This window comes from Ambystoma mexicanum, chromosome 6p, assembly GCF_040938575.1.
Source record: "Ambystoma mexicanum isolate Mex_15411 chromosome 6p, UKY_AmexF1_1, whole genome shotgun sequence".
Lineage (NCBI taxonomy): Eukaryota > Metazoa > Chordata > Amphibia > Caudata > Ambystomatidae > Ambystoma > Ambystoma mexicanum.
In genome coordinates this window covers 995,828,360-995,842,317 of record NC_090935.1, presented here as the reverse complement: position 1 = coordinate 995,842,317, position 13,958 = coordinate 995,828,360, and positions in this window count along the sequence as shown.

Genomic DNA, 13,958 nt, shown 5'->3' with positions numbered 1-13,958 from the left:
AATAGTTGCACATAAAAAGAGTTGCAGTGATATTTGTAATCAAATGTGGCCATTCAATGGTGTCGGAACGGCACATAGAAATGTGAGGACATCACTGCGTAGTCCAATGGCTGACGTTATAATACATACAAAGAAAAGTCAACATAGAGCTGAACTCCAAAATCATGCAGCTTGCAAGATGATGGCGATGCAAGCATTCATTTTGCTATGCCAGAGGTTAGAGTTGTAAGAGGTATTTGTGGTGGTAATTTTGGTTGGTGGTATTTCTGGTATTTCATGGTATAGTGTTAAGCTTAACTTTAGAGTACCTCCTGATAATTGTTCTTATAACAGGATCACTAATGGTAAGTAAATACTGGACTTCATACACTCTCAATGATGGTTTTATGCCCTTGCAGTATTTTATTCACAATACCACATTATGCCTTTTGGCTTTCATCTCAGAATACAATTATCATATAAATGAAACATGAACATTCATTCTGAGCCTCTTAGAAGAACATAATTTAGAGTGAATAACCTTGTTTGCATTTACCACAAATGACAAATAAAATACTGCAAGGTAAAATGAGTCTACCACCCACTCTGCATCTATCTGTATGCCAACTCAAGAAAACTGAACACAGAAAGTAGACAGAGTCTATTTCACACGTTTGTCTTGTTTTCTTTATCAGAAGTTAAAAATATGCAAAGTACAGAATGACATGTGCAATGCACGACACCCACGTTGTATTTCAAATATAAACTAAGCCTTTCCTGCAATGGGTTTCAAAACATTCTATTTGCAACAATGCCCACAGTTTTGCCAACATTAGCCTTGAACTTTGCAACAAAACTTGGCAGAGTACGAGCTTCTGTCACATCTGAATTTTATCGCATTAATGGAGAAACATGAACACAGCTATCTACATTTAAAATGTACAGTGCAACACCTAAAACAATGATTTACCCAATCTACACTATCTGATCACAAATCATTCAATCATCAACACGCTCCTCAAATGAACCTTACCAAACATAATCTTTAATTGTGTGTGTGTGTCATGAACTGCTCGCGACCCCAGTGTAGTTGTCAGACAGAAGAACTCTTTATCTGGTCCACTCCCTTTGCGCATGGAAGAAGCCCACAGAGTACTTTGCCAGCCTCTCTGCCACACGCTTCTCCCAGAGTCAGCCAAAGCCAAAGCATAAGAGCCCCTGAGACTGCAAACTCTTCTCAGACAACTTCCAGCCCAGGAACCTGGGAGTGTCAGAGACAGTCCTCCCTGCTGCCAGCCTTTTTAAACCCTCTGATCTAAGCCTGCCCATGACATAAATTGCACCTAAGAAATGCAAAAGTGCCAGCCTTTTTCTGTGATGCAACGTGTCATAGAATCAAATCTCTTTTTGTCAATCACCCTTCAGAAAGTTCTGTTATATGAGACCAGCCTGCCTGCTTAATACGGATGTGAAAGTAACATTGCTACCGCACTCTGTTCTTCCTGTTCCACAAAGAGAACAAAGAGCCTTCTTAGAAGATTGCCCGCAAAAGATCATTTCCTACATTTATTTGCTTGCATTTCAACCCTGGATAGCACAATCAAAAGTTGCACATTCAATTTATCAAATTGCACCAAAACGTGCATATAGGAGTCATAGACTGGTTTGCCCAGGATATATGAAATGCATGCTATAAGTTAGAAGGATGAAGACTAGTAATTAATACATGTTAGTATATTCCCCATTGCAACCCTGTTCATGAGCAAAATGCATATTGTGCAGAACCAATCTCGAATTTAGCTGGCATGTGCTTTATCCTTTACAAACTGACATATGCTCTCGTTCAGAATAGTATCAACTCTCATCCCTGTTGAAATGTGGAGCCGTAGTTGAAACTCAGACCTTTGCTAAAATGTGGATGTTTAAATGTGGAACACTAGTTGAAATTCCAAATATACATTTCCCCACAGATCCCTTTTGGATAATGACTGATGCTAAAATCTACCTATATCGAGTAGTACAGGCATTCAGGTAAGATATTCCTTGGTAAAAACTATATTAGTGAAATTATGTGTTATAGTTATCCTGAGGAACTCTGTGATCTGACTATAAGGGGAAGAAAACAATGTAGAAATTAACCTCTATATATGTTTCTTCATCTGATGCAAAGGAGGGAAGTGTATACCTAGCAGACAGTAGAGTAAGATAAAACTGCAGTATCCTAACTTTAAGAACCAACTATCAGAATTCCTTCTGAAGTAATGAAAGATTACTGCCTGATCTGATTGAGAAATATATGATAATTGAGTAAATACATGTTTTTAAAACGTGTTACTTGGTAAGCTTTATCTGCACACACTTTATAGAGTCACCTCAGAGAAGAATTGTGATATGGCTCAATACTAATGGAGTTAAAACAGGAAACACGAATTTGAATCCCAATCTGTCCTGCTAATATTAAGTGTTAATATGAGTATGGTAAGATCTATGTGAATGTATAGATATGTGTGCCATCCTATGGTAAACCAAAGTTGTTCATTTAAACAAAAAACAGTTCTAGTTTAGGTAACTTAAACCAGACTATTTTTAAATCCTTGAGCCCAATATATCAATAATGGTTCATGTGAATAAATGTCAGTTTTCTGACTTTAAAGGTTAGTCCTCCTTTTCAAGAGGGACATTTCAGTAATTGAGAGCAACATTCAAAACAAGGAATATGTCACATTTATATTAATTAGAATGTACATCGATACCCTGAGAAACTTTAAAAAAAGAAAAACAAAAAGTAAATTATCATATTAATAGACATTACCTGTTCTAATTTATTGTTTATGAAAAATCAGCATTTGCTGTATTTTCCATTAAAATATGTACAGTGTAAAGGTTCCACAAACATTAATAAACAGCCCTGATGAAGCTGTGGTGGAAGAATAATTAGCACTGTATGTGAAAATTAGTAAGCCAACTAGATGACTAGTTGTGCTCAACAGAATTGTTTAATCGCAATTCTATCATTAAGTACACAAGATGTAGGACAACTCCAACAATATTTCTGTATTTGGACTGTGTCTTGTAAATGCATATCATTGTATTTGAACTACTATGTCCTATTTGTTTTTGTGATTTATGTTTGTGTGGAACGTCCAAAAACTGCATTGTCAACATTACTGTGTCAATAGTTATTATGCAAGCAACGTAGAAAAGGATATTTTTCATGTAAATGTGTGTACACTAAATTGAGGAAAAGATTAAAAAAAAAAATAATAAAAAATACTGCTTATACAAATTAGTGATGTGAAAAATGGATAGTAAAAATATACGGTTCTTCTGGTACTAATCGTTTATATGAATGTTAACAAGTTGGAAATATCAATTTATTTGATGATGCTTCTTTCTTGTATGGCTGTTTTATCTAACTTTATTGCATAGTTTATATTTTGTGTAACCATTTCTATTTTAAAAATTATCATTGTACTGTGACCCTCTTTGGTGTAAATGTTTTTACTGTAGGATACATTTAATACATATTGTTCTACCATAAGTTCCAATTGTCATGTAATCATATTTATAATCATAATTCCAAACGTTAAAAGTAAAACATGGTCTTATGTCTCGATCTAGGTATCAGCTAATTGTTCGACAGTGCTTTGTTTGGTGTATGGCTTGAAAGGGGAAAAGGGCAAGTTGCATGAAAAGAAGAACATACTGACTTTTTAGTTCTATGTTTCTCTGTCATCCTTATTGATTTTATAGATATTCAGATCTCATTAAGTGAGGAGATTTGCTTGAAACATCTGTGTGGTACTCGCAGGCGCAGGTTTGATTCCCGTCAGTGCTGACTCAGACCTTCCTCTTTCGGCAGGTAAATACTCTGAATACCGTTAAATTGTGCACTGGCGCATACAATTGTCTCGGGCACCAATTAAAAAGTGTCCCACAGTTGCAAATGGCAATTCATTACTTTTGTGAGAGACTGTTTTCATAGTATTCAAGGGGGAGTTTTTTGATAAAATGTGGTGGAAAGATGTTTATTCAGCAACAATGGCCAAAACTACTAGCCACATAGTGAAGTAAGTCATCAAACCGGCCCACATTGACCCAAACAGTGGCCCAGACCAGCATTTTGCATTTTTGGTTCGGGAATGGCCCTTTTGCCTTATAGGCCAGTCTGATCTTGCATGCCTAACATAACGCTAGTTTAAATGTGCTTTCAACTCAGAGGTTTGGGACAGAGCAAATGTCTGCTCCCCCCTTGCACCAGCGCTCTCCTGAACATGTTCCTGCTTTTCCACTCGTATCAAATGTTCATGTGGGTGGCTCAAGTCCTAAAAATTAAAGTGGGGGGACTCATCAGCAAGCGCAATGCGATGTGACGTCACCAGAAATTAGCACATCAAGGTGAAATATGCACATTTCATTAAATTGGCTTTGCATAACTACGCCGATTAAACAGAACCAATGGCACACACACACAAAACCAAGAGAGGATATTTTCTTTAAACTGTGTGCATGTTTTAAACTCCAAGAACCAATGCAAATGTTTTCCCTGGGACTTGCAGTACCTAAATGGGACATTACAACTTTAGTTTGTTATTTTTCATCAGGTCATACAGTGCAATGGTGAAGTCTCCAGCTGACTGCGGTTTGAACCCCGAGGTCGGCTTCCATAAATTCAAAGAGGACATTCAATGTTGCTCATTTTAGCTGAGGGGACTGAGTCCACCCTCTGAAAAAAGTGGGTGGACTCCGTCCCCCCAAGTGTACCCTCGACGTAAGCCCTGATTCTTAAGAACTCTGGTTATTTTTAGTGTAAAAACAAGGAGGCCCCCATAGGGATTCGTTGTAATGCTGGCCACTAGGCAGATACATTGCAGTCCGCATTGCAAGGCATGGGAAACCAGGGCCTGCACATATTCCCGTAACCCACATCAACACATATTGCAGGCAGGAGGACAAAGGGGTGCCGGTTTTATCAACAGCAGTCGTCTCTGTGTCATTTTGAGTCAATTTAAAGTGAGGCTGACTAGTTTTTAGATTCTTGTTTTTTTTACACAGCGTATTATTCAGTAAATAATTTGTTTTGCCACTTTGATTGGTATTTCTAAACCATATGTCAGTAATCCTATCAGTTCCTTTTAATGTATCACATGCTGTGTTAATTTAGACGTGCAAAAGCCTTTCATTAATCTGTCTCACAATAACATTGTTATTGTCGTTATTTCGGGCCGATGCTGAGAATCCTTCTTGTTGATTTGCGTCCAAGGCATACGTTTTTGACAATCGAAGTGAGATTGCTCTGATGCAATCCCCAGCACAAAGAGCAGCCTTTGATAAACGTGTCATGGAACCGGCTGCAGCTTTCTTTTTTCCCGCCAGCTCTCTTCTGCTAACTAGCATTGTGATTTCCTGCCACCTGGCTGATTCGATAATAACGGGAATAATAAGGCTTCCAGCTGCCTGCCCCAGTTCTCCGCGTATTGGAAGCTGAAGAAAAAATATATGTTTTTAATCATTCCTTTTTTGTTGTGCTGTCGTACTTGTCAGTCACAGAGCGTTGCTGTCACCGGCTTTAAGGAAGACACCATCTTTCAAATGAATACAATAATAGATAACAGCGCGGAGTGCGACTTTTTTTTTTAAAATGTGTGTTTTGACAGCATGACCCAAAGGGTTCAACAGAGGGGATATCATCAATTCATGTGATGGCTGTAGTTGTCTGTCAAGAGGAGATTACAGCTGCACATTTGTATTCTATCAGTGACGCTAATGTGGAGTCTTTCTGGCAGCAGCATGCATTTCCCTGGAAGCACGAGCAGCCATTGCTCTCCTCCTACCAACATCAGATTTAGAAACATGGTATTAAAATAATATTCGCGTTTATTGAGAAACACGCATGACCGGTTTGTTTCTGTCGAGCTTTTATTTGAAATGATGCAGCGTGAATAGGCCGACTATGAAATAAAATATTTCACGTTTGGATTATGTCAACTTGAAACAGAAGGACAGCTCTGACTCATTTTGTAATATTATTTACGCTCAAGAAAAACGAAATTCAACGCATGCTTTTATTGGATCATCAGTTGTTAAAGTTACTCAACTACCAATCAAGTTAATTGGAGTGCATGGATGATAAAAAATGAATCCCTACAAAACCTGGAGACTTACTAATTTTAATAACAATGCAGCTAGAGCAACGGGGATCTTATAACGTGGCCCTGTTTGAAACGAAAAGGGAGTTCCTACATAAGAAGATTAAGCAAGCAGGGAATCAAGCAAAGGCCGTTTTTGAGGTTGTCTCTAGATTTGGTAATCTTGCATGTATGGGTAAAACGATCACTCCCTCACGGGATCAAGTTTTTAAGGAAAAGATAGTAATAATTCAAAAGAATATCGCAATGGGAAGGTGGCAAAAGTTAGGGGCGGTGTTAGTGGAAGAAAAAGAACAACGGGAGAAGAAGATGGGGGATGAGGACTTTCTTCTCCTGATCTTCTCCCTTGTCACCCAACTGAAGCCCACAGACGACCTTTCATGTGCAATGCCGGCATGCATGGCTAAACGCTTGGCGACTAATATTCCACTGTTCATTACCACATTCGTGAACAAGTCATTGCAGGAGGGACAGGTTCCAAAAGCTCTGAAAAGAGCATTAAGGAAACCCTTGTTAAAGAAATCTAATTTGGACCCGGAAACCCTGAAGAATTGTCGGCCAGTCGACAACCTGATATTGCCTACAAAGATTTTAGAGAAGGTAATTTGCACTCAGTTTCAGTCGTTTGTGGACAGGGAGAGTCTGTTGGATAAACTACATCTGGGTTCTGTCCCAAATATGGCACAGAGACAGCCGTCCTAGTTGTGCACATGACTTGTTGGAGGATGCGGACAATGGGGCGGTCCACAGTATTATTGATGCTGGGTTTCTCCGCAGCCTTTGACACTGTGGACCACCCAATCATGCTTCAATGCATCAGGCATGTGGGGAAAGCCCCAGAACAGGTAACAAAGTGGTTTGAATCATTTCTTAAGAACAGGACGCAAAGAGTGGTACTGGAAGGTTTCACCTCTGAGATGGTGGCTCTTGATTGTGGGGTGCCACAGGGTTCATCTCTGTCCTCCTTAATCTTCAATTTGTACTTCCACCCAGTATTCAATATATTTAAGATTCATGGTCTGCGGTTTCATTCGTACACTGACGATAATATTGAGATTCAGAATATTGATGATGATTTTGAGAAAATAAATCTATGTATGGATGAGCTTAATGACTGGATGATATACAATCAGCTGCAGTTGAACGCAACTAGGACAGAGATGACATTGTTTGGTCCAAAGAATAAAATGTCTGTAGAGAGACATAGGCTTCTCTCTGAAATATCAATGAAATATCGAGGCTTAGTAACACAGAATGAAATACGCCAATCACGAGTTGAAAAGATACAAATATCTTTTATTCTGTACAGATTCAACACAAACAGATAGCTATCTGGCTCCCAACACCTCGCAGTGTGTACCAGCAGACACAGTGAAGGGTGGGAGTGCTGGACATTTTAACACAGACACTTTTATACAGTTTTTAAAACATTGTCCATCCCATCTCCAAACTAATAAGTTACATGCTAGGGTTCGTGCCCAGTTCACATGTCAAATATTACAATATTGTACAACGGATTAAACAAGTTTGCATGTCCATGAAGTTACAATGATGCCATTGATTCTCTGATCCACAGTAAGCCTTGTTTCAAGAATTGCTACAATGCAGTTCAGCAAAAGCACACAATATGAGTTTGTTCTACATTGTCTCGTTGTTTATATGAGGATGAGGATTGTGAGCGCAGACAACACTTGGATTGCAGTTCATTCGAGTCACAAGGTTTCTCTGCATACAACAAACAGTCTGCTCTCGGTCAGCCTAAACATTAACAAAGGTCGTTCGGCTCGGCTGCAAGTTGAAAACACAGTCCACCATTTTAGAACACAAAGCAGGAGTCGAAATCAAAATAGCAGATGATTCTTAAAATGGTTGCGAAGTTGATCGAAAATCGAAACATTTCAGACGCGGTTTTTCATGCAACGCGAATGGGCTTAGGCCAATATTCAAAACAAGGCAGTATTATATGAATGCAGTTTAACAAACCCTCCTTTTGGCCTAAGCCAAGAGCATTACTCATACATTCGCTTTACTCAAAACCCCACGCCTCAATGTCTGTACATCCTGAATCACATTCTTCAGAAATATCGATTGCCACATTATCCTTCATTACAAAAGCATTAGCAGTTTTCTTGGGCGCGTGCACTTTTGGTCCTAAAGTTCCTATAGTTTGTGCACAACATCCTCCTAACATCGAACATATGGCAGGAAGACATTGTATACAACAGCAACAAAACAAAAGAACACCAAGAACTATCATTAGGACTGCAAAGAGCTTCCAACCCCTAAGAGCGTAACAAGTCCCAGAACCAAGCACTAAGATTCCAGTTTCCTTCAGAGACATGTACTTCCATACTCAAGGTATGCAGACTTTGTATTGCCTTGAATATGGTAGGGGAGGAGTCAGGGACGAGAAAAGAGCACGCAGATCCCACCAATTTACATACCCCACCACGCTCAGCTAGGATGACATCTAACACCAGCCTATTTCGGAGAACCACTAATCTAATGGCCTTTTGCTCTAGCGTCATGTGTACAGTATATCAGTGGTTCTATTGATGGTTTCCTCCAGTACCCTTGCTAGTCTTCTAATATTCTCAGAGTTCATTATTTGTCCCCAAAATGGCACAAGTGATTTTGCTACATCACCCAAGACTTGTGACGGAGTATCACCATTCTCATCCTGCCTTGGGCGAGCTCTAGAGACTTCAGAGGTGCTAGCCACATAAACCCCTGGTAACAAGATACCCAAATAACAATGACCCTGCCAATCATTAGGTAACCAAGGATAGGCTTCATTACCACAAAGTAAATAGGATCTACTACATACAAAGGTCTGTCCTCAGTGGTTAGATTTGCAATGTTGGTACAACCCTCGAATGTACCCATTGGCTGAGAACCATCCCTTTGTATACAGAAGGAAACAGAGTTGGGGGTATGATTGATAGTATAGGAAGGAGGCATGGCATCCCGTTTGCCTACAGGAGCCATCTTGGAAGAAATGAATGACTTGAAAGGTCTAGAAAGTCTATCAGAAGGCCTAATAGAAGCAACATTGAGTTTGCTCCTATTTGCATAGAGGAAACTTCCCAAAGTTGTCAGGACTCGTTTCATGAATTCATTCAAATTAGTCCCATCGAAATTCCCAGAAATAGTATTGTTCCAACGAAAAAAGAATAGTGCCTTTAGTGAGGCATAGCAGTAGTTTGAGGAAGAGGATGAATATACCAGTCCAACCCCTTTTCCCCATGTTGTGGCAAGTGTGAACACACCCAGCAATTTGTTCTATTTAGAATCGCATGGGTCGCATTCATGATCAATAGAAGAGTGTTATTATGATAACCCTGTTTATTTTGGGAGTAGAGGACAAAGACTGTGCAGATGCACGAATGGTGTAGGCACAGTGGAGATAATTTCAGTAGGTAACAAAGTCTCAAGCGGACGCACCGTTCAATGTACCATAATTCAAGCGCAAATACAATGGTTAAGCAGATCAGTATCATGATCTCTGATGTTCAGGTTCTTTGTCAGCCACAAGACCAATAGCGTGTTCTGCACGAGTAGGTTTAGGAAAGGACATTGTTTCTCAGAGTCCGTTTAAAAGCCTCTCTATTAGGCTCTTTTACTTCATCCGTCGTTGGCTCCTGATTACGTGGCCTATCTTGCTTGAAGGTAACTTTACATGTCCCTGCCTCTTATTTTTTTTTCCCAGCGAAAAGAGTGACAAGGGACTGGCTCAACGATGATTCCTTGTGGGCACAGCCGATGCTGTGCTGTAAGTCTGATTCCTTGGACGCAGATCGTACCTCAAGACTCCAGGTACACCGTGATCTGCGAACAGAGTGTTGTCGCTTCCTGAAGGAAATGATGGAGCAGAAGCAAGATTGCTCAATGGTGCAGACATTTCCGAAGAAGAACTTGAAGGCAAAGGGTCTCCCCGGGCCCCACGGGCTCAGGAAGGATTTCTGGGACACCCTTTGTGTCGGTTGGAACAGACTTGTGATGCGGAATAGAGTGAACAATTTCCTTCTCTTCCCCTTCGTTGTGAGACAGAGGAATAGGTATCTTCTTGATATGCGTTGCATGAATCCAGTGTCATTTTCCTGCTACTCGTACAGCGGTCTGTGGGGCCAAAAGGACCTGAAACAGTCCTTTCCAGTGAGGTGCAAGACAGGATGCTCTTTCAAATGCCTTAATGAGCAACCAGTCGCCGGGTCGGAGTCGATGACCTGGCCCCTCGTATTTTACTGGGAGGGCTTCTCGCACCTGTTGATAAATCAAATACAAGTTTTGAGTTAACTGTCACAGTACTCAGAAAGGAGCAACTGCTCTACATCTTTCAGCTGCTTAGGTTTAGGCACATTCCAAATATTGGCTGGTCTCCCATGATTATCTCATAGGGAGATAGCCCAGTTCTCGACTGTGCGGTTGTCTGCATGGAAAAGAGACCTTGGTAAGGCATGTGGCCATTTCAAATTACTACTGGCGCACATTTTCACCATTTTGTTCTTCAATATACCGTTATGGCGTTCTACAAGTCCGGCACTCTGAGCGTGTCTGGCCGAATGGAACCGTTTATCGATCTGTAATACCGCGCATACTTACAAGATAACAACAGCGATAAAATGTGGACCATTGTCTGACCAAATGACCCTCTGCAAACCAAACCTAGGAAAATATTCCTTCAGCATGGTTTTTCGCCGTCATCATTGCTGTGGCATCTTTCAAAGGGAAAGCTTCGACCCATTTGCTGAAGGTACAAATAACTACCAGAACATATTTGTAATTCTGACAAGGCTCCATTCCAATGAAATTGAAGTGTATAACCTCAAAAGGCACAGAGTGGGTGGGGGAAAAACTACCCCTCGGTGTCGATGTACCCTTTCCAGCATTATGCATTAAGCATACTGTGCAATTTTGGACCAATCACTCAGCAGTTTTCGAGATATTTACATTCACCCAGGTTCTAGCAGTTTACTAATCTTTCTAGCACATATATGAGTTGCACCATGAGCCATCGTAACAATAGCAACCTTCATCGTCTAAACTTGCTAAACATGGAACAGATGGAGTACATGGACCTATTGGAGTGATCCCAATCTCAAACACCTAAGGTAAACCACCATATCACATCTCCACGCTTACTCTCTTCTTTACACCACCACTCAACTAAAACACAGGGATACTATAACACCATTCGGTATAGTTGTTCTCATACCATTATATGCCTCATACTCCCCATCACCCTAACTAAACACTGCTGGTTACACACCCTCCAGCCTTGTCACTCTCCTCAGGCCTAACGCAGCCAGAATCGGTCTGGATAAAAACCTGCCAGAATGAACACATACTCTTGATCTCCCAACGAGCACACCTACTGCTAAGAAGCAGCTATCACACAAATACCACACCCGCTGCACACATATCCAGTGCGCACATGCACCTTTGACTCTCTCTAGTCTCTCTACTGACTTGAACTTTGGTTCCCGAGGGCGTTCAACCTACCAGCGCCTTGAGACCATACCAATGGTACATAAGGTGCTATATAAATGCAAAGTAACATAACATAACATAAACCCTCAGCCCATTGCTTAAGCCCTTCTGAAGTGGCATCAGGCTGAATGTCTTTTTTACAATCCATTCCTTTGTTTATTATAAAAGTGTTAGTGGCTTCTCTCGTTATATACATTTCAGAATGCAAATCAGTGGCAGTCTGTTTGGCTAGCCTGTCAGCAAAAGCATTTACTCTCCCCACATCATCTGTTACTTTCTGGTGTGCTGCACACTTCATTATTGCTAGTTGAGTAGGATGCGCAAGTGCTAAGAGTAGCCGAACTATCAAAGTGCCATCTTGTATCTTAGTTCCATGTGAGGTCAAAAAACCTCTCTCTGCCCATAATCTACCGAAGTTGTGAACCACCCCAAAGGCATACTGACTGTAAATATATTCACATTAAGCCCTTCGGAAAGTTCACAAGCTCGAGTCAATGCAATAATCTCTGCGGCCTGCAAGGAGTTATGCAGAATTCTTTTGGTTTCCACAGTGGTGCTTAATGTAGTGATGGCATAAGCAGCCGTAGATGTACCATCCGGAAGTTTGAAGCAGGACCCATCGCAAAACAGCTCCCCTTGTGGATCTTTTAACGGTGTATCACTTAAGTCAATTCTGTGTTTAGTTTCTTGCTCTGTGGTATAGAGGCAGTCATGTGACGTATTGTCACTAAAAAGCAATCTTTTGCATGAGAGGCAATAGTTTGGCCGGATTTAATGTGCAACATCTCTTAATTTGGATATGCGGTGCAAATAGAATCAGCTCATATCTTGTTAATCGTGCTGATGTGAGATGTTGCGTTTGGGTTCTGTTTAATAGAATGTCCACATAGTGAGGTACAATCACGGTTAAGGAGTGACCCAGAACCATACCCTCATTTTGTTTTAGAGATGCAGCAGCAACAGCTCTCAAACATCTTGTCAAAGCGCATGCAACAGGGTCAAGCGTGGAGGACAAATAACTGCACTGTCTATTCTTTCCTCCATGGTCCTGCTTTAACACAGCCAAAGCGCATCCATCACATTCATGCACATACAAAACAAAGGCCTTTTCATAATTTGGTGTGCCCAAAACTGGTGCTGAACACAACGCAGCCTTGAGCAGATCAAAAGCTTTCTGGCAATCCATGTTCCACGGTAAAGGCAAAGAAATGCCCTTCTGTGTCAATGCCAACATTGGTTGTATCATTAATGAGAAATTGGGGATCCACTGTCTATAGTACGAGGCCATGCCTATCAAGGCTCTGACCTCTTTCTGTGTATTTGGGACAGACATGCTAGAGATGCTTTGTATCCATTCAGGTGTCAGTCTTCACTCTTCCTTTGACAGGAGATTGCCTAAATAGGCGACCTCCTGTCGACATATTGAAACTTTTTCAATGAAGCCTTATGCCCATGTTCTGCTAGATGAATACGAAGCAACACGGTGCCCTCCTTGCAAGCAACTTCTGAGTCTGCAGCTAAAAGAAGATCGGCAACATACTGCAACAACGTACAAGTGGAAGGCAACTCAAGTGTATCAAGATGTTCCTTCAAAGCTCTACTGTAAATGGTGGACTCTCAGTGTACCCTTGTGGCACACGATTGAATGTAAACGAGCATCCCACTAGGGTGAACGCGAACAAATATCTACTGTCGACATGTACAGGAATACTAAAGAAAGCATTCTTTAGATCCACAACACTCAAATGAGTAGCTGAAGCTGGAATCATTGTTAATATTGTAGTCACATCAGGCACAATTGGAAATTGTGGAGCAACAATCTTATTGATAGCACGTAAATCAATAATAAAACGGAAAGGAATCGCATTATCCCCTTTTTTATACACCAGTAAAATCGGACTATTACAGAATCTTTCTGCAATTTCCTCAATCACTCCTCGATTTACAAAATCAGAAACTATAGTCTTTAAAGCTTGCTCACCATCAACTGAAATCTTATATTGTGGAATACGTGGTAGTTTAACACCTGGTTTCAACACAATTTTAACAGGTTCAATTTGTGAAATACCAATGTCATTATCATCAATCGCCCATAAACATGCCAGAACTTTATCCAATTCAGTTGGTAAAAGCCTACTAAACAATTTGCTGAGGTGAAATCGTTTGAATGCACTCCATCCGGAGAACAATAAATTACTGCATTCAATTCTTTCAACAGATTCAATCCCAAAAACATTTCGCCACAGTTCGTCGTCAAAAGAAATGGACATGAATCGGTGAATGGCCCCAATGAAATCGGTACCGGCTGAGAGACTGGACTAACCACTGGCGTACTAGAGA